Here is a 23,124-nt window from a genome sequence, read left to right as displayed (position 1 = left end):
CATAAACTGCCCCACACCCATGTATTGTCTCAGTACTGACAATGTTCATGGATGGAGCGTATTTGGGTAAAGGTTCCAGTCAGTATTGACCAGCAAACTAGCAATTAACTGTCTGTGAAGAGAGAGAAGGTTCTAACATACACAACAAAGCATAGTGCATTGAAAAGTCTGCAATTAGTAATACTGCCATATATTATTCGGCAATAATGTCCAATTTCTATTTCATTATTAATTTGTGCTATGTTGCCCATTGGTTGGATCTGATTGACATAGAAATCAGGCACTGCTCATTGATTATTCATTAAGTTTATGATTTTGTTTTACCTTGCATGTCATTTGAATTTACTTAAGGTAAGACAATGTCCTGGAATGAATTGGACAAAATCAGGAACTTAGAGAAAATACAATGGGTGAGATTTCTTGGTCTGAAGGGATAGTACATGGGATGACGATGAGCTTTGTTTATACCAACCAAGAAATGGTGGAAGATCGCATGACTTGAAACTTCGTTATGGAACGTGCATTCAGTTTCTTTGACATTTCTCACAAACTGAAATATCGCAAACGTAAAATATCATCCTGAGCACAGTACTTTCAATGTGCCACAGTCCATGCTATTGATCTGAGTATTCAGATATTCTTTTTGTCAATCCTTGGCTGAGTTTGGAATCGCTCCTAATTACAGTGGCTTCGTGGGATAGAGATGAAGTCAGCATCACAAATCACTTGTCCTCCTGCCAGAAGGGGAGCTGTGCAAATACAGCCAGAATGAGTAAACACCCTGAAACTTTATTGTGTGGACTTTGGAATGTTATATCTTCAGTCTGTCTCATTTCCTTTAGATGACAAGAAGCATATTTTAGATAAACTTAATCAAAACCATATCACGGGCATAGCACAAATGGGATGTGTTTCTTTGTGACAGTCTGTTACAATAGAAATTACTTTGGGGCATCTCTTGACATTACTCAAATAAACATGAGTTGGCACAGCACACAATGGAAATAGAATGTGATTTCTGACTGCTGCAGATGGCATCTAAGAGATTTTCCCAAGGATGAAGCTATGTGAAAGGGTAAATCAGTTTCTATCAGTCCCATTCCAGTTCTGACCTTCTCCCAGTGCAGTTTCTCAGGCCACATCTAATTCCATTTGAGTAATGCCGGCACAAGTGCCCGCATCTGATGATTTGTGAGCTTTTCCCAAGATAAGGGGTGCGCTGTATATTTTTCAGTGAAAGCCAGCACTGGGGAAGAGAATAGTCCCTTTCACAGAGCCACACAGTTACTCCAATATGTGGATATTCTTAAAGCAGTTCTGTCTGAATATATTTATGACCTTAGAAATGTGGTTTAGGAAGTCAAGCAAAGAAATCAGCCTTTAAGATATATTGTGTACTTCATGAATAAATACAAAACAGTCAGTTTATTGGATTTTTGTCATGGAACGAGTTTATAATCCTTTACCAGTTTAGCTGAATGTTTTTTTGAAGCATTACTTAAATAGAGAGCAAGTAAATAGAACCATTCTTTGTCTTCATCCTTGCCATTCACGGGGTCAAACTGACTCACCTATGTATTTAATATGTTTGCAATTCAAATTCCACACATCATTGTTTTCTACATCACTGCATTAAACACTGAGCTTTTTAAAAAACTGAATTAATGTTTCAGTTTCTAATTGTTTATTCCTCAGTGGTTACTTGACATCATTTATCAGGAGTAATAAGAATAAAGATGTAGCTTTCTTGCTCACAACCTCAACTTTCTAATAATTGCCAAATTGACTGTGTATCCAGTCCATCAAAACAGAAAATATATGTTTACTTCAATAACATTACTCACCTTATGTAATCAATGTTGAAACTTTCTCCCATACATCTCTCACTTTCAGATTTGACTCAGTGCTCACCAGACTGGACTTACTTGCCTCTTACTTGATAACCTTCAACTTATCCAAAGCTCTGCTGCTCTTTCCTACCCCACATCAAGCACCACTTACCCATCATCCTTAGTGACTTGCTTCTAGTTCACCATTACCTCAAATTTTACTTTCTCACCTCTGCGTTTAAATCCCTTCATAGTCTTGTACCTTCCTAGCTCTTTAATCAACTTCAGCTCTACACAGATTCAAGACATCTCTTGTATTTCAACACTGGGGGCATGGGATCTCTGCTGGAAAGCACATGAGGGAACATGAATATGTTTTGTGTCAAGAGTGTGGTGCTGGAAAAGCACAACAGATCAGGCAGCATCCAAGGAGCAAGAGAATTGACGTTTCAGGCATAAGTCCTTCAACATATGAGAAGCAGATGTCCAATCACAACCAAAATGGCAAACCATCATCAAAAATAGTGTCAAGAACTTATGTTCACCAAAAGCAGCCTCTGAGAGAGAATGTAGGAGCAGGAGTACGCTGCTGGACCCTTCAAGCCTGCTCTGTCTTGGTTGATCATATTGTGGCCATAACTCCAATTTCCAGCCTACCTACTTTGAGTTCCAAATTCTCGAATCTAACCTGCCTGAATATTATTCAATGACCCTGCCTTCACTGCTCTCCATAGACCCACAGCCCTGAGGGAGAAGAAACCCATGTCTCCATGTTACAAGAGAGATCCCTTATTTTGAAACGGTGTCCCCTAGTTCTAGTCTCTCCTATAAAGGAAATTATCAATTCCGCATCCATCCAGGCAAGTCCCCTCACAATGTGGCATGGTAGTTCAGTGGCCAGCATTGCTGCTGCACAATCCCAGGGACCTGGGTTCAATTCCAGCCTCAGGTGACTGTCTGTTTGGAGCATGTATGTTCTCTTTGTGTCTGCGTGGATTTCTTCCCACAATTCAAAGACGTGGGATTTGGTGAATTGGGCATGCTAAATTACCCACAGTGTTCGGGGGTGTGTAGGTTAGGTACATTAGTCAGGGGTAAATGTAGAGTAATATGATAGGAGAAAGTGAGGTCTGCGGATGCTGGAGATCAGAGCTGAAAATGTGTTGCTGGAAAAGTGCAGCAGGTCAGCCAGCATCCAAGGAACAGGAAACCCGACATTTCAGTCATAAGCCCTTCATCCTGATGAAGGGCTTATGCCCGAAACGTCGGGTTTCCTGTTCCTTGGATGATGCCTGACCTGCTGCGCTTTTCCAGCAACACATTTTCAGTAGTAATAGGATAGGGGAATGGGTCTGGGTGGGTTACTTTTTAGAGGATTGGTGTGGGTCTAATGGCCTGTTTCCACACTGTAGGGCTTCTATGATCTTATGTGATTGGTTTCTGGCAAAGACCAAAAGAGAGGGCAGTTGCACAACCAACAATCTGCCTCTGTCTTTATTGGCTGACAAGTGATGTCTTCACTGTGGGGCAGCCTATGAGGCTAAGATCAGGCTCATAAACACCTGCAAATCCAAATTGAACACTAATGTTTCAATTTTACCCAGCCATCCCGAAGAAAAAGTCAACTTGGATGCAAAGAATCGCTGATGATGATTAGCCAAGCTATTAAACCATAGAAGTGTTGTTACTCTACTTGAAAGGAAAATAAAAATGTTGTACTGTTCATTACAATCCACAGATGTGCTGCAAAAAACTAGGAACAAGCAAAGATGTGGAGAATTTAAGGTATCTACTGTTTATAGTTTCTGAGCGTGTATTCTATAGGCCCTTATTTTAAATACGTGGTATCCAACAGTTTTGTAATTCCATGCACAAAAGGAACAATAGATAACATTAAAAGGGAAATGTCAGTTCCAGGTCAGGTACTGCCAATACTGGAGGATGTTGCAGATATCAGAGGTCAGAGATAAGATCTATTGTTGATGCAGGCTGTAGATTGGCTGTCATCAGACACATTTTGCTGTAAACGCTGATAATTAAACTGTTAACTGTGTCTTTTCCTTTTGAATAAAGTTATTATTGCTCCAATCAAAGCTGTCTCTTAACACAATGACAAATGATTGCCAAGGGGTCATATTATTATTTATTTCATTTTTAGCTTCCAGCTATTCAGAAGAAGTCTGATACTCAATGCAGAAAATGACAGGAAACTGTAAAGAATAAAGATTTGGAGATGCCGGTGTTGGACTGGGGTGTACAAAGTTAAAAATCACACAACACCAGGTTATAGTCCAAGAGGTTTAATTGGAAGCACACTAGCTTTTGGAGTGACGCTCCTTCATCAGGTGATTGTGGAGCGCTTGATCGTAACACAGAATTTATAGCAAAAATTTGCAGTGTGATGTAACTGAAATTATACATTGAAATATTGATTGTCTGTTAAGCCTTTCATCTGTTAGAATACAGTGATAGTTTCACTTCTTTCATGTGTAAATCACAAAACCCTTTCTTTAAAAGTTGCATTCCCGCGTTAGCTGTTAACAATGGTGATAGTTAGACAATATGTTGAAGGTGTTAGCCCTCTGTGTTCTCTGTCTATGACCTGATGTTTAGATTGATTCTGATCTAAAAAGTGAGATAACAGAGTTTTACATAAATTCCTGCAGTTTTTGAGCTCAGAGTTCTACATGAATGTATGCAGTTTTTGAGCAAAGTGCAATGTAACTCTGCAAGTACAAATTCACCCCACACATGTGGGTCTTTGTCTGTCTGTGTGTGTGTCTGTCTGTCTGGGGTGGGGGTTGTGAGTGTGAGAAAGAGTGTGTGTGTGTGTGTGTGTGTATGTGTGTGTGTGTAGTGGGTGCAGAGTGTCTTAAGTCTGTGAGGGGGTGCATGTGTGAGTGTGGGAGTGTGTGTGTCCATAAGGGTGTGCGTGAGTATCTGTGCGCACGTCTGTGTGTACCTGTGTCCGTGTGTATGTGAGAGTGTGTCTGTGTAGGAATATCTGTGTGTGTGTGTAGTGCAATGGTGATCACCTGTAATGTGACACGAACCCAAGGTCCCGGTTGAGGCCCTCCCTATGGGTACCAAACTTAGCTATCAGCCTCTGCTCAGCTACTTTCCCATAGGGAGGGCCTCAACCGGGACCTTGGGTTCATGTCACATTACAGGTGATCACCATTGCACTACACACACACACAGATATTCCTACACAGACACACTCTCACATACACACGGACACAGGTACACACAGACGTGCGCACAGATACTCACGCACACCCTTATGGACACACACACTCCCACACTCACACATGCACCCCCTCACAGATTTAAGACACTCTGCATCCACTACACACACACACACACACACACACACTTTCTCACACTCACAACCCCCACCCCAGATAGACACACACACACACAGACACACACACACACAGACAAAGACCCACATGCACACATATATTTTGTGTGGTGAATTTGTACTTGCAGAGTTACATTGCACTTTGCTCAAAAACTGCATACATTCATGTAGAACTCTGAGCTCAAAAACTGCATGAATTTATGTAAAACTCTGTTATCTCACTTTTTAGATTAGAATCAATCTAAACATCAGGTCATAGACAGAGAACACAGGGGGCTAACACCTTCAACATATTGTCTAGCTATCGCCATTGTTAGCAGCTAACCCAGAATGCAACTTTCCGAAAGCTAGTGTACTTCCAATTAAAACTGTTGGACTATAACCTGGTGTTGTGTGATTTTTAACTTTGTAAAGAATAAACATATCCTTAATATGCATTTGTTTTGCTACCTATTTATACAAGGGCAACAAATGAAAGAGATAGTTTGTCATGTTTAAAATAGATTTGTTACTATCATCTCTTTGATTAACTCAAATGCCAATGTTTCCAAATGTTGTGAAATTAATGTTGGTAATAGAAGATGATCATAAAGAGTTACTGAATGCTTCAGACCCCGACATTGGGAGTGAAGGAAGGTTCATACCCCCTCCCACCTTCCTTCCTCACTGGCCAGTCTCCTGTTTGGCCACCTATTGACCTACCATCCATGTGAAGATTGAGTGAGCTCCATCTGTCAGCTCATAGAACCAGCAACACTGAAACCTCACCAGTACCACTTAGACAGGTGAGCACGACTGAGATAGGTCTGAAAGTTCAGTCCTCCTTCAACTAAGCACAAAAATAATTTAATGTGCCGAGGCGGCAGTGCTAACTGAACCACTGTGCTTTTACACTTCATTCAACAAGGACATTCACAGGAAGGATAATATCAAAAAAAAGTAGACATTCATGTCAAATGATAGAGTCAATCAGAAATCAATCTGCATAGACTACAACCTGAAGAAGAACACCAAGCATGCAGTATGCAAATGTTTGAATCTCAGGTTCAATATTGATACTTAGCTTCTTCTTCCTCATCCAGGATGTAAGAATAAGCAATCATACCTTCCAAATATGTCTCTCTTAGTCAATCAGAAGGTGCATATTGACCCTAGTCATTGGTATTTGGAAGAATAAGTGGTGATCTTATTGAGATACATATCAGGTATGAACAGAACTTGACAAGATAGATGATAAAAGAATATTCCCAATGTGGAAGGAACTGGGACTAAGAAACAATGCTTACAAATAAAGGGTCTTCCATTTAAGATGGAGATACAAGGGGAATTTTTTTCTCGTAGAGAGAGAATGTGAATGTATGGAATTCTCTTGCCCAGAATGCAACGGAGGCATAGGAATTGAACATGTCAAGATTAGAGTGGTGGAAAATCACAGCAGGTCAGGCAGCATCCGAGGGGCAGGAAAATTGACGTTTCAGACAAAAGCCCTTCATCAGGAATGAGTCCTCACTTTCGCCATGGTCATTGAACAGTCATGTTTAAATAGAGCTGGATAAACCTTTACCTGACAATAGAGTTAATGTTATGAAGGCTTGGTATGTGACGTAGTGTTGAGCCCACCATCAGATCAGCCATGATCTTATTGAAATAAAGCAGGTCTGAGTGGCTAAATTGCCTGATTGATTAAGGTCATGTTTGGAAGATATGACTGCCTCATCTGATATCCTCGACAAGGCAGAAGGAACCATGTTCCAATATTGAACCTAAGATTCCTCTTGCATGTTTGGTGCTCTTCTGCCAAAGTTATCCTTTCACAACAGTTTAAGGTTCCACATGAAAAGCAGTGCTACCCAACACTGGGTTGCATACAAGAATCCTCATAATAGGAATATTTCTCTGGAGTATACAATGCTGCCTTGATCTGTGTATTATTACTAAGTTATCACCAGTAAGTACAACAGCTGAAGAGGAGCGCAAATCCACTTTTCACTTTCTGAATTGGTACATTAGACTCCGTCTCAGTGAGCTCAGTGCATTTGCTTTTATACCCTAATGACCTAATATAAACCTGCTGTTAGACTTGCGATTGGCAAATAACTTACATTGTTGGAAACTTATAGGATTCATTACTCCTAATCAGAACGACACACGTGCCATTAATGGACTGGAACAATTGGATAAATGAAGTGTCTGTTTTCACCAGGAGAGTGAGAAGTTTGAACCACAATTTATAACATACAGTTGCTCTGTATATGGAACTTTTGGCAGGAAATCTGTGGAATACTTCAGTGAACACTAATACCAGCTGTGGAATGGTTCCATGTGCCTGTTTTATGGGCAGAGTGCAATTGAGGTAACATTGATCCTTGCAACGTCTTTACAAGTACCAACCCTCTGATAGTTTTAAATAGATTGGTTCCAAAGGACTAGAATTGTCCAGTCATTGAGAATTCATTTTGCAGTCTTTGAATGTAAGGTTATTAAAACTCATTTGTTCCTTAAAATTGTGATAGAATTTTTAAGAGGAGTACTTAAATTAATGGTCAGTAGATTGCATGTGCCAACTGTTATTATGAATATACTGTTTATAAATAGTAAAAATATTAACATGTTCTATGAACAAAAGTTTGTTTGCTTCTGAAAATATGAGTAATCGCTGTCTTTTTGATTAAATGGAAAATGAACAGCTCCCCATGACACAGTCCATTCAAGTCTGACAGCCATTCTCTACAAGTCAAGAAAAATTCAGCTTCAATTCCTTTTTCAATTGAAAAACCCATCTTTTCAGAGATGTTATGATACATAAACAGAAATTGTTGGAGAAGCTCGGCAGGTCTGGTGACATCTGTGGAGAGAAAGCAGAGTTAACATTTCGAGACCAGTAACCCTTCTTGAAAACTGGGCCCAAAATGTTAACTCTGCTTTCTCTCTATAGATGCTGCCAGACCTGCTGAGTTTCCTCCAGCAATTTTTGTTTTCATTTCAGATTTGCAGCATCTGCGGTGCTTCATTTTATTTTAGTGTTTGTGGCTACAGCAGGGGGACTTGAATCTGGGCATCCTGACTCAGAGGTAGGGCCACTAACACTGCACCATAAGAATGCCCAGCTTCACCATCTTAACAATTACAGCATGAACTGATGTGGACATGTGAACCGACTATGACAAAACATTCTTTTGCTGTTTCTGTAATTATTTTATATATCCAATGATATCAAAACAATCCTCCTTGGTTTCTAAGCATTCCTAACTAAGACACCACTTTTTCAGAAAATAACGGTGGCTCAGTTGGTTAGCGCCGCTGCCTCACAGCACCAGGGTCCCAAGTTCAATTCCAGCCTCAGGTGACTGTGTGGAGTTTGCACATACTCCCTGTGTCTGTGTGGGGTTTCCTCCGTGTGCTCCAGTTTCCTCCCACAGTCCAAACATGTGCACGTTAGGGTGGATTGGCCATGCTAAAATTGCCCATAGTGTTGAATGCATTAGTCAGAAGGAAATGGGTCTGGGTGGGTTACTCTTCAGAGAATTGGTGTGGACTTGTTGGGCTGAAGGGCCTGTTTCCACACTGCAGGGAATCTAAACTGCTGTTTATTGACTATTCATGGGCAGATCCTTATGCAATAAAATGTGTACATGATGCTTCGACATGTTTTCTTTATAAAGGTCTGTATATGCAGAAAAGTTCCTTTTCATTGTATCTCTTCATATCTTGTTCTTTACGTTGCAAATTTAAGTGAAAAGGTCAAGGATGATTGTGTCGGGTATCAGCAATCTGAAATAAAATATTAAAGATATTTAATATTAAACAAATAACATACAAAAAACCTATAGATTGTTAGGGACAGAAGATTGAAAGATGTAGGCCTTGGGAGTTTTGTTGCAATGAATTAGATTGTAATTTGGAAAATTACTCTCGATTTCAATATAGTGACATGACAGAAAGGAAAACAGGGTTATAGATGTTTAAAGCCATGGACTCTGGTGAAATCCATTTGACTGTATCAAGCACAGCATCACATTGTAATAGTATTGAGTGATCTACAAGTCTGTGGTATTTGCAATCTTTATCACAAAATAACTATGTAACTCCTAAGAACTATATATCTCCTAATAAGTCTAGTAAATTAACACTCCATTGAAAATGTCTTTTATAAAACATTTCTACTGGGTTAAACACATTGACATTTTGAGGAAATTAATGACACTTCAGTCATATCATGATCATTTTGTTATCACATGCTGTCAAAATACTTTAACTTGACATCTCACCCCAATGAGACAGAACTGGATCCAGTTTCAAAACCAAAAAAAAACTGTCAAATGGTCCAGTATTGTGTAAAACTGAAACATTCATCAGAGAACACAAATAAAAGGACAAAAAATGTGAAGTATTCTCTGGGGGAGAAGGTAGGGCGATAGCCCTGGTAATTTTTTCCCAAGTTTCATTTGAAACCTCTTCATAGGAGTTTTACTGGAAGTACATGATATGACAAGAATGTCAACTTCAAACAGCGCACTAGTGACATTAATTGCCTTTACCGCAATTGGAATCTGCAGTGGCATTCATTTAAAAATCAACATATGAAAACATACTTTAATTAGAAAAAGCTGTGCTCTCAATGTAGTTAGTATGTTTATCAAGTTGAAAACTTTAGTGCCTCTCCATTCTCCTGATAAACTTGATTTGAATTTTTAAAATCAATTTCGTGGTTTGATGTAAATTCCCCAAGTAGAAAAATTAAGCTGATCTGAGATTGGACTGAGTTGTTTGTCTTTGATATTTGTTCTCCTATGCAGAATTTTGACTTAGACCTCAGTGCCACTGAAATTGCTGGTACATTATGCTACAACTGTTTATTGGGGTTGGACTCACCATACAACATATTATTTTCACAAAGATTGAGTTTTTTTTTCAATTCATTTTATTTTTAAAGGCATGTCTGAATAAGTCAATAGAATTATTAAAGAAATGATCTGCAGTATAAGTTTGATTAGAGGAAATGGTGCAAAGCATCCCATTTAAGTTACAAGTCTTGATATTCTAATCCATGAGGTAATGTGTGTTGACAGAAAATGGTTCCTCGGTTGAGTACTGGGATGTTGTACATTCCCCTCTTTAGAAGTGGCTGGAAATGCAAATAAATGGTTTGGCGCCATGAGATTCCCAACCCCTTCCCTCAGGAATTACATTCTTAATGGAAAGGCCCATGTTTGCCCTCCCCAACCTGCCACCAATTAAGGCCCTTAAATGGTCAATTAATTATTACTCAAAAGGTCTCATCCTAACAGTGGCCTGATCAACCACCTGTTCCTAGCCTGCAAGATTAGTGGTAACTTTCCTGATTGGTTAAACGGAGCAGCCTGTCTGCCCGGATGTTGGGAAACCCTAATTTGCACCAACAAAGGGTGGAAGGTGAGGGGCTCAGGCAAGTGAATACCAAAAACCTCACGAGTTTACTTGGCTCAAACACTGACTGACCACTCCCTCCTTTCCCTGGAACTTCAAACTCTACAATCCATCTCCAAAAGTCACATCTACTCTTGCTTCTTGTGGCACTGCTGTGTAGCCAGGAGCCTGATCCACAGAGGAATCCTCACTGTGGCTGCCAGTCTCTAATTGGCTGGCTCTTCAGGCAGGGTGGGACATTACTCTTCCTGGAAGTGACTGACCATGAGAAATGTTGGAAGTCCTGCATTTGCTTGCCTGATGATCACTTGGTCCAGTAATGTCTTTTGTTAGTGGTGATGGGGAGTGATTTGACCCTGAGGGTGCTTATCACTAAGTCAAACTGAACAATGGGAAAACTCCATTCTGTGTCTTACAGTTATTGCAGAAAGGTGAAACAACAGCTTATAAGTATATTGTAAGTTTATTTGCAAATGTTTTGCACTGATCAAGTACAATGAGGTTTGATAATAAACAGACTCTCACAATAAAAAAAAGTTAAATAATTGAATGCAACAAAGGGGTGTCTTGTGGAGAAAGATTAAGTGAGTGAGTCTATTCTAAATTGAGCCTGAAGAATCTTATTGATCTTATTGAAATATGTAAGATACCAAAGGGTTTTGACCAAGTGGATGCTGAGAGGATAATTCCCTCCTTGGGCATGCAGTTTAAAAATAAGGAGTTTTCCATTTAAGATGGCGATAAGAAGAAATTTATTTTCTTAGAAAGTGATTAGTCTATGGAATTCTCTTCCCCAAAGAGCAGTGATGGCTGTGTCATTAAATGTATTCAAGGCTGAGTTAGTCTAAATTTGGATCTACAAAGGAGTTCAAGGTTTGGAAAACTGCCAGAAAAGTGGAATTAAGGCCAAAATCAAACCAGTTATGATCTTACTGAATGATGCGATGGGCTCTAGGGAAGTCTACTATCGTCAGCTCGCTCCCACTTCTTTAGACTTATATGCATCACTGATAATTCATGTAGAATTTCTATCATAGAATCCCTACAGTGTTGAAGCAGGCCCTTTGGCCCAACAAGTCCACACCAACTATCCGAAGAGTATCCCACCTAAAACCATTCCCCTACCCAATTACTCTACGTTTACCCCTAACTAGCACATCCCAAACGCTATGGGCAGTTTAGCATGGCCAATTCACCTAACCTGCACATCTTTGGATTGTGGGAGGAAACAAGAGCACCTGAAGGAAACCCATGTAGACATGGGGAGAATGTGCAAACTCCACACAGACAGTTGTCTAAAGCTGGCATTGAACCCATGAACCTGGTGCTATGAGGCAGCAGTGCTAACCACTGAGCCACCATGCCACCCTTTTTAGATGGTTTCATTGTAGTACTCATGTCTCTGATTCAGAAAGCAAACCCTGTAAGTTTAAACTATACTCCACAGACTTGAGCACATCACATGACGTGACACTTAGTGCAGTCATGAGGGGTAACGCACTGACAGAGATGCCATCTTGTGGATGAGATATTGGACTGAAGTTCTACCTGCAAATTTAAGTAAGTGATCCCACAGACTACTTGAAGAGCAGGGACATCTTCCTGTTGTCCAAACCAACTCTAATTCCTCAAACAACAACAGAAACCTCAGTCATTTATTTCTTTAATGTTTATGGGAGTTTACTGTGTATAAAATGGTTACAATTTTTCCTACATAACGAAAGTGAGTGTAGAACTAAGAGGTGCTTTGGGACGTCCTGTGTGCTATGTAAATGCAGGTATGCTTTCTTCAAAAATATTGAAATAAATTCAAGAGCAACAGGAATAGCTGATGACATAATGATTTATGTCAATGACATTAAATGTGGTGGAAGGTTAGCTATCTTTGCTATTTTGGAAAAAAATGACTATTATAAAATTAATGATTGGAGTAAATATTCCCATTCAATTTACCATGTAATTAACATCCAGCAATCAGAGAGAGAAAAAAATTCTGTTTTTTTATTCATTCCCACATATTCATACTTAGTAGTGTATCACTGTGTGATATGCATGCCTTTTGTCTCTTGTGCATATCCTGAACTCTAATCTTCATTCTTGCATTTGCCTATGCTTCAAAAGGAAAAGAATGGTTTAATAAAGTTTATTTGAAGCAGTCCATAGTTTTGCACAGAAACAGTTCTGCAGCAACTAAAATGGTTAAATCTTTCTTTCGAATTTATTTTGCAAAGTCAGTTGTTGCTCCCCATATAATTTGGTGTGAAGCAAGGGGAAAGAACTGATAATTCCTTTCTTGGATAGAATGTAAGGTGCAGCTGTGTGTAATTTGGCATATACAGCTAGTAAAGGATCCTACAGAAAAGAAAATATTCATTTTAAAGGAATTTACAATCAAAGTACTCAATTAACTGCAAGAGAAGCCAGATGTTTATCGTGTTTTAATTAAAGTGGAATTTGCAGAATTAGTTGCTTTAATAAATTCTTGAAGATAGGGCCATCATCCTTCAAACTTGTTGAAAGCCCTCAGTGAGTGTAACAAAACACACATTTGCTTGCCTAAACTAAATGGTGAAAGTAGCAATATTAAAACTATTATTAAATACCTATAATTATAACAGGAAACAGGTACCTGCTAATTACCAGACTTCAGGCTGCATTGAGGCTGCTGTAGTAGCCAGGAAGCAGCTGTCTCCTAGCTCAGATACCAATTTCACTTTATTATACATGGTAATATTGCAGTAGAATCAAATTGCCTCGATGAAAATTGATACATCACACAGGAATTGAACTGTAAAAGTTTAGAACACTTCACAACAAAAGTTAATTAGACAATTTTTTGAGGCCCATGTTTGCACTTCTACATCTGTGCACAAAAAGGTTAAATGTTATTGGTTTCATTCAGACTATTCCACCACATTGATCTTCATTTAAAAAGAAAGTAAAACTTACGTTTCATTCGCAGTGAAAACTAAATTAAAAATGCACACCACAAGCTAATTAGTAACCCAAGTGCATCTGATCTGGAATACTGCATTTAGGAAATCAGTTCATTGATCTGTCTGGATTGTTCACCTTTTGTCAGTCACATCGATTTGAAATCTGAAAAATAGCTTAAAGGAACTGAATCATTGTAGTGAACCCATGACTCATGTTAGTTCAGTGTCCTGTAGGAGTTTCTCTATCTTGAACTCATTGGCAATAACTTTCTTCACACGTTTTAAAAATCATTTGCGGCTTTAGCTGAACATTCAACTCACGGTCAGATGATGAATGTTGGTCGGTTCTTTCAACTGTGGTATACCAAGAGCAAATGATAAGTGTTAATGTAAACTCTTTTGCCAGAAGCTATAACTGTCACAATTAACCACATTTTTCCCTCATAAAACTGACTCTCAAGATAACTGAAGAAATCTAGCATGTTGGAACACCGAAGCGTTCAGTTTTCCACCCTATGGCAGGATGCTGATAATGACAGAACGTGAATGTTATAAGTGAAAAAAATCCACTAGTGTTTTTCTACTCAATTATAAATTGGAGCCCTGTCATCAGCTCGAACTGAGGAATAGTTGTTCACTATCTAACTCGCATAAACACCTGTATCCACATTCACAACACACTCAGTATTTACACCTTCCTCTTCCCTGAGTGTTAAATTGCTCTTTGTTGAGTCAGGAATATCTGACTTCCCTTTCATAATGCTGTGACTGCATTTGGATTCATCCAAATAGCAAATAGTAGTCCCTTCAGTTCATATTGCCCTAGGTTTATGATAATTGTTGTTTTGTTTTGTTGTTTGCTTCAACACAGAAAGCATCAAGCACAACTGTCTAATTGCCTGCATTATTAAAGACATTAATCTTTTAAGCCTTCCCACCTTCTCCAAGCCTTTATTAATATAATAAGAGATTTAATGTTCTAACTTAAATAATAAATATAAGACTGAGTTACTATTGCTGCAGAAGATGCTGATGTTGAAATCAGTTGCATTGTGCGTTTCGGAGGAGTCTGACACAGCTTCAGCCCATCCCGGGAACTCCCAGTGAGCGAGGAGCAGGCACTGTTCGGGATGAGCTTAACTGCTCCAGGCTGGCCGCATGCTTATCTCTCTGTCCTTTTAGTCTTTTTGTTTTCTTTTTCTTTCAGAATCACAGTTATTGAGTCATACAGCCCAGAAACAGACCCTTTGATCCAACTAGTCCATGCCAATCATGTTCCCAAACTAAACTAGTCCCAAAGTTAAAAATCACACAACACCAGATTATAGTCCAACAGGTTTAATTGTAAGCACTAGCTTTCGGAGCGACACTCCTTCATCAGGATGAAGGAGCAGCGCTCCAAAAACTAATGCTTCCAAATAAACCTGTTGGACTATAACCTGGTGTTGTGTGATTTTTAACTTTGTACACCCCAGTCCAACACCGGCATCTCCAAATCATAAACTAGCCCCACTTTGCCTTAGTTTGGCCCATATCCCTCCAAATCTTTCATATTCATGAATTTATCCAAATGTCTTTTAAATGTTGTACCTGTACCTGCATCCACCACTTCCTTTGACAGATCATTGCACACAATTACCACTTTCTGAGTAGTAAGGTTGTCCCTCATGTCCTTTTTAAATTTTTCTCTTCTCACCTTAAAAATATGCCCCTAGTTTTGAATTCGCTGCACCTTAAAACATAGAATATAGAATGTTACAGCGCAGTTCAGGCCCTTTGGTCCTTGATGTTGCATCAATCTGTGAAAATAATCTGATGCCCATCTAACCTACACCATTCCATCATTATCCATAAGTACGTCCAATGCCTATTTAAACGCCCTTAACATCGGCGAGTCTACTACTGTTGCAGGCAGGCTGTTCCATGCCCCATTACTCTCTGAGTAAAGAAACTACCCCTAACATCTTTCCTAAATTTATCACCTTTCAATTTAAAGCTATGCCCCCTCATGTTAGCCTTCACCATCCAAGGAAAAAGGCTCTGACTGTCCACCCTATCTAACTCTCTGATTATCTTATACGTCTCAATTACATCACCTCTCAACCCTCTTCTCTCTAACAAAAGCAGCCTCAGTTCCCTGAGCCTTTCCTTGTAAGACCTTCCTTCCATACCAGGCAACACCCTAGTAAATCTCTTCTGAACCCTTTCCAAAGCTTCTACACCCTTCCAATAATGCGGTGATCATAACTGCACATAATACTCCAGGTGTAGCTGCACCAGTGTCTTGTACAGCTGAAGCATGACCTCATGGCTCAGAAACTCAATCGCCCTACCAATAAACGCCAATACACCATATGCCTTCTTAACTGGGTGGCAACTTTCAGGGATTTACGCATTAGGACACCGAGATCTCTCTGTTTATCTATACTGCCAAGAATTTTACCATTAGCCCAGTACTCTGTATTCCTGTTATTTCTTCTGAAGTGAACCACCTCACACTTTTGCACATTAAGCTCCATTTGCCACTTATCAGCCCAGCTTAAGGAAAAGACCTTTGCTATTCACCTTATCTATGCCCCTCATGCTTTTATCAACTTCGAGAAGGTCACCCTTAAACCTCCCACTCTCCAGTGGAAAATAGTCCCAGTCTATCCAGCCTATTCTCATAACTCAACCCCTCCATTCCTGGCAATATCCCAGAAAACCCTTTTCTGAACACTTTCCAGTTTAGTAATATCCTTCCTATAACAGGGCAACTAGAATTGCACACAGTAATCCAGAAGTGGTCTCAACAATGTCCTGTACAATTCAACATGATGTCCCAACTCCTATACTCAAAGGCCTGAGCAATGAAGGCAAGCACCCTGTCTACCTGTGACTCAAATTTTAATGACTGAAGTACTTGAACCCCTAGGTCTCCCTGTTCTACAGCACCACCCAGGGCTCTATCATTAATTGTATAAGATCTGCCCTTGTTTATTTTACCAATGCCATACCTTGCATTTATCCCAATTAAATTCTATCTGACATTCCTCAGCCCATTGACCCAATTGGTCAAGATCTCTTTGTAATCTAAGATAACTTTCTTCACTGTCTACTATATCACCAATCTTGGTGCCATCCACAAACTTACAAATCATGCCTCCTATATTCTCCTAGAAATCATTTAAATAAATAATAAACAAAAGTAGACCCAGTGCCACTCCCTGCGGAACATTGCTGGTCACAGGCATCCAGTCCAAAAAACAATGCTCCACCACCACCTTCTGCCTCCTACAGTAAAACCAATTTTGTATCGAACTGGCAAACCCACTGTGAATCCCAGGTGACCTAACTTTATTAATTCGTCAATCATGAGGAAACCTTTCAAAGACTTAGCTAAACGTCCAAGTAAACCATGTCTACCACTCTGCCCCATCAATCTTTTTGGTTCCTTTTCAATTGTGAATTGAACTCTTGTTTAGAAAAATGCAGTGAAAATCCAGTGAAGTCAGTGGCAAGTTTAATTAGATTGAGTATCAACTCATAATTCCTTTGAACAGACACCAATGGCAGCTCATAAGAACAGGAGAAATGCCTGGTCAGCCACGTGAAAGAAAACGATCAGAGTCTCTATTCATATCTCTGGATTACAACATGTGTGTATGTATGTATGTTGCCAGAGAAACTAGCACATACCATCATCTACATACTGCTTAGGGTGCCTTTCAGGTTAGGGAACCAAAGATAGGTTGCTATGACCCTCAGAAGTGCTAGAGAGTCAGTAAACTCTTCATCCCCACCTGCATCCACATCAAAATTTCAAATCAGCGTTTCACCTTATGGGGGTGGTTCCATTGGGTCCTGGCTTTGGATGAGATTGATCCATGAAAACACACTTCCCATTCCAGCTGGGAAGCTAGATTTAGATTTAGATTTAGATCTTATACCTCTTTGCCCTATGTGTTCTGGAAACTGTGATGCTGGGGGTCAGACCTGCTTTTAGGTGAGAACTAAAAAAGATTTATTTTTCAGTGCTAAATTTTGACTTGCTCTCACCCACTCGATATTACACTTCTTACACACTGTTACATAAAATCTCTCAATTTGGTTGGCTCTGTCAATGCAAAGCTTATCCCATTTGCTCCAATCCCAGGTTCCTGACTTGCTTTGGCACAACGTTGAGAGGGCGGCACGGTGGCACAGTGGTTAGCACTGCTGCCTCACAGCGCCAGGGACCTGGGTTCAATTCCCGCCTCAGGCGACTGACTGTGTGGAGTTTGCACATTCTCCCCGTGTCTGCGTGGGTTTCCTCCGGGTGCTCCGGTTTCCTCCCACAGTCCAAAGATGTGCGGGTCAGGTGAATTGGCCATGCTAAATTGCCCGTAGTGTAAGGTAAGGGGTATGTGTAGGGGTATGGGTGGGTTGCGCTTCGGTGGGTCGGTGTGGACTTGTTGGGCCGAAGGGCCTGTTTCCACACTGTAAGTAATCTAATCAAAAAACGTTATCAGCTCATACTTTCAATAACTAGCCATATAAAATGTTTGAGAACCTAAACATGTGAGGATGAGTCTAACTAAGGAGAGACACCATGAGGTGGCCTGCTACTGCAAATTGCAGCCCGGTGTATTTAACATTTCCTTTAACGCAGATCTTCCTTAACTCCCCTGAGCCATGGATTTGTTTTGTCTGTTGCTATAAAAACATCTCAGTTCCTCCAGCACTTTGCAATTCAGGAAATGCAATGTAAAACTATCCTGACTGGTAAAGAGTAATCACAGCACACCTGTACCAGCACAGCCACTGCTTACATTGGCCACACAAAGATTGACAGGTATCTAGGCAATGCAGCTGGCTTAATAAACACCACAGGAACTGGGACTGGACTCAAAAGATTTTGTGCAAATAGCAGGAAATTAAAACAACAGCTGACAAAATACTCTTTCTATATTAAAAGTGTAATGAAAACCATCAGTTTCATTTAATTTATTTGAATTTGATTGGAGAATCTATTTTAAAGATTTTACGGATAAGTAGCTCGCAAGATACACAAACCCAAAATGCACCAGTTAGTCACTATTTTCATATGAAATTTATGGCCACTTTAACTCATTCATATTCATAGGTGTCTGCGATTTAATCCAATAATCATGCACAATGTCAGGTGAACAAACTGCACTCACGCTGTGCACTGTACGTCATTCCGTAAGCTTCTAGACTCTGGTTGAAATCCAAATTATTAAATGTGAAGGCACAACACAGGCTTCAGGATAATGGGGAAGAAATCCTGCACATGGACTAGCTTGTTCCAGTATCCTGAAACCTTTCTCCTTCTCGGTGCCAGGACTCAGAGGAATGTAGTTTGGTCTGGAAGGAGTGTTCCAGATCTGCTGACACTTCTATGACACCATTGATTGGTGAGGTCATGAAGGAGCCTCACTCTTGTTGGAGTCAAGTTTCAGGGATGATGTCACATGCTTTTCTGTTATTCTGCTATATCACCCTGACATCTGTATTGCCACTCCACACATTCCCTCAGGATCATCAGGTACTTCCTCATTTAAGAACGCCTATGGACTGTCCACATTCCCATCTGCCAATTGCTCATCCCTTTGCTGCTCGAATTTGTGGAGGGTGGAACAGACTACAATTATCCTGGAGGCTGTGGTACATACTGCAGCACACTACCTGGGCACTTCAGGCAGCAGAGACTCACCTCCAGCATTCCCCTGGTCTGGTCTTTGTGGAGTTGGGGGCAGCACCATACCTTGCTTCCTCTGGGCTTTGTGTTTTCCGAATAAGTTTCATGTGTTGGTTCCCTTGAGGCTGTCTCTTGTTCCCAAGGAGCTGTCCCTACAGCTGCTAAGGGGGAGCAACATATTGTTTAACAAGTGTGCCATCAGTTGCTCCCATACCTGTGAAAATCTAGTGATAGTACTGAGACCCATGGCTCTGCCTGTCTCTCAGACTCCCCCAAATTCATCTGCTATTCTGAACAGATCATTGGTGCCTCCCTAATGCATCCATGAGTGGCTGACTTCAAGATGCCATGTATTACCCTGGTGGAATCATGGAACAATCCAGAAGAATGAAACAAATTCCATCAGAAGTGTTAAAGCTACTGGAACAGGATTGCTTCAAAGTCCATGGGAACTTAGGCCACTATGAAGCAATTAACGTACATGAATATCTGAATCCCTAGACATCTTCCGTCTTCTGAAACATTTGTGACATTTTCAGACAGATTCTCCATCTGTGGTACCTTTGATTACTTTCCAATGGTCGATGTCTCACTGGCCCGATTCCCAGTTGCCTAACCTCGACTGACTCCCCTTGTTAACGTCCCGACCATTGCTTTGCCAGGTCCTGGGCCATCCTCATTGCACCATGGAGGTCAGAAGCACTGGGTGAACCATGGTCAAAGGAGAAATGTGGACACAAGGTGAGCAAAGATCACATTATAGGAGGGATGTGATTGCACAGGAGACGGTGCAGAGGAGATCTATCAGGATGTCCCCTGGGCTAAGACTTTTAGTTGTTAAGAGACATTGGAAAGACTGGGTTGTTTTTGTAGGAGAGGAAACTGCGGCAGTGACATGATTGAGATGTATAACATTCTGCGGGATATCAACAGAGCAGCAAAGGAGTGAGCAATTGACAGATGGGGATGTGGACAGTCCAGAGGCTTTCTCAAATGAAGAAGAACCTAATGATCCTGAGGGAATGTATGGAGTGACAATACAGATGTCAGGGTGATATAGCAGAATGACAGACAAGCATGTGACATCATCCCTGAAACTTGACTCTAACTAGAGTTCCTTTATGACCGCCCCAATCAATGGTGTCACAGAAGTGTTAGCAACTTTGGGGTGACATGAGGATTTTGTTTTCACCCAGAGGTTGGTGGGAATGCAGAACTCACTGTCTGTAAGTGTAGGAGTGGCAGAAACCTAACATTAAAGAAGGGCTTAGGTTTCCACTTGCAATGCTAAGGCATGCCAGGCTAATGGCCACAATAGCTTGCAAATGGGATGAGAATAGTTCGGGGTTGTTTTAGCCTGGTATAGGCTTAATGGGCCAAAGACCCTTTGTTGTGCTGTAGACTTTTATGATTCTGTAAGATCTTGTCTTATGGCCTGAGAACTTATGACCAATGGGGGTCCTTCTACTTTGTGCATCCACACCACACAGTCCCCTCCAGCCAAGCTGAATACCTCTGAATGCACTATTCAGTGAAAGTACCTCGAGATCTCTTTATGTTGCTACTGTACTGTGCCTTAACACTCTAATATTGACACTGAAGTTGGAACACTTCATCCCACCCCCCTCACTCAGTTATCAGGCTCAGCCATTGCTCCACCACCCTTTCCCTGCCTTCAGTGTTGCTTAAGTTATCCACCATTTCCCACAACTTTCAAACACCCAAGAGTCATTACTGAGCACCCCACACACAGTTCCCTTGATCTACTATCTAGAATCATTGAACTTTTCTTGGACCTGCCCCCTATAACCCTCTGAGAACCTCACAGTTAATCTTTCTTTCATAATGCTGGATCCCTCTCCTTAGCTGTTGATCTTCAGCTTTCTACCTTTGTCCTGCATAAGCCCTTGCAAGTTCACTGTGATCCATCTTCCCGCTCTCAGTCAGACATGCTCAAGTCCTGTGTGCACAGAGAGCACCATCCATCTCTCTTCCTCCTTTTCTCAGCCATGCTCTGCTCTCCTTACACTACCTTCACCAAAGCCTCCTCTCCTATGGTTCAGCAAAGCAGGTCATAAGATAAGCACAGCTCCTACTCAGCACACATTCCCCCAGGAAAAGTACCTTATCTGCTGCATGCTATCCTTTACCAGTCATCAATCTGAAGGAACGTGGTGCAGAGTTTAATTGTAAAGGCCTCATTTAATCTGGCGAGATAGTGTATTAGCAAGCACACATGGCATGGTAATGAATTAAAAATAGGTTCCCGCCACTTGCTGCTGGGAATCTTGGTATATCTCCAATCCAGTGCAAGCACAGTTCCCTAATTTCATCCTGTCATCAAGAAGCTGACCTTTCAACACCCGCGTAATTAAATACGGCCGCCTGCCTCATTTCCCATTCCGATAGCAGCACGAGATTCCAGCTATGCTCTCAAAATTATGAGGAGTCTTTGGCCATAGTTTTAAAATCTGCAGATGTAAATATTACACGGAGTAGTTTAGCTTGTCTTGCATGAGCAATTGTCACTTTCTCTTGCATCTCTCCTGTAGGTAACGAGGTTATTATTGGTCAGCAAACTTCACAGCTTTAAAACAGCCCGCTTGATTTAGTGTGTGCTTGAAATTTTGCTGGTGGTTGGTTGTGGCTAGACAGGAGGCTGCTATCACTGCATTCCCATGGCCTAATGCCCCTGGTTGTATTCATTTCCATGCAAAGCTACATTCCCTGTCTGGCTGAAGGCACCATATTATAAAAAGCATACGATTAATCAGCCACTGTATTCTGCCAAGCTATTCAAGGAAAAAAAGTGTTGTAGAAAAAAAATCTTGACCTACTGCTGCATCATTATTTTTATACTAGATAGTTCACCCTTTACTTTCTACAAGGCTCAGTCTGCAGTATCTTATCATTAGAAGTAAATTCAGTTCTGTTTACTCCACTCATTAACTGTTTGACCACAGTTTGGAACTGTTTCATTGTTTTTAGCTATTGTAGCTGCCATAATATCTCAAACAAGTAAAGGTTTCACTTCAGCAGTTGTGTCATCGATGCACATTGATTGCATCGGGAACGTAAATGTCCTTAAAAATAATAAACCTTGTAAATGTTAATAATGTTTCACAATATACAGTTTTTCTGTAGCTATGAATTCCTCAGTTGCATTGACTTTTATAAAAGATACATCGACATCTGAAAAGAATGTGTGGGAAGGTCCATCTTTTTTCTAAGATGGTGCAAACCGTATCACATCACAGACCCAGAATATCACTGACCCCCAACAACTTGATCTCCTGAGAAGTGCAGAAAGGACAACTCAAAAATCCAGAGGAAATCTGCCCCCGCCCCCAACATATTGAGCTGTTGACCTTTAGGAGTCCAAAGGGTTAAAATTCATCAAATGCAAACATAAAGGTTTACATTGGTTGCCTGTCATCCAGACCTGCCTCATGTCCAGTTCCTTGGAGTCAATGTTATTTTTTACAGAGACCAACTTTCCTGACATTATGTTTTAATATGCTTATGCTGCAATCATGCTAAAGATCAGCAGAGAAGAGATGACTTCCCTTTCAGAGCAGGTGAGATTGGGTGTGACTGTGGGGGTTACATTGGGAAAACATTTGAGTGTGCCAGGGAGCCAACTCCAGGCGCTAACTTCCATGTATTACAAAGGCAACATCAGGTCTGACACCAACAAACTCTTATGAGATGGATTGACATTCTAAATACAATAAAGAGGCAGAAATCATCTTAATCTGTACTGCAGATTTGGTTTTGGTCGATTGGGCTTTCCAAGTCTCAGGCCACCTGACTGTTGAAGTAAAGTGAGGACAGCTATGCCTAAGGGAGGAAGTAAAAGCCTTTACAGCACTGTTTGTGGGTCAGAAGGATCAACAGTGATTCCTCATA

Source organism: Hemiscyllium ocellatum, chromosome 32, assembly GCF_020745735.1.
Source record: "Hemiscyllium ocellatum isolate sHemOce1 chromosome 32, sHemOce1.pat.X.cur, whole genome shotgun sequence".
Taxonomy (NCBI): Eukaryota; Metazoa; Chordata; class Chondrichthyes; order Orectolobiformes; family Hemiscylliidae; genus Hemiscyllium; species Hemiscyllium ocellatum.
Note: the sequence above shows the minus strand (reverse complement) of the source record.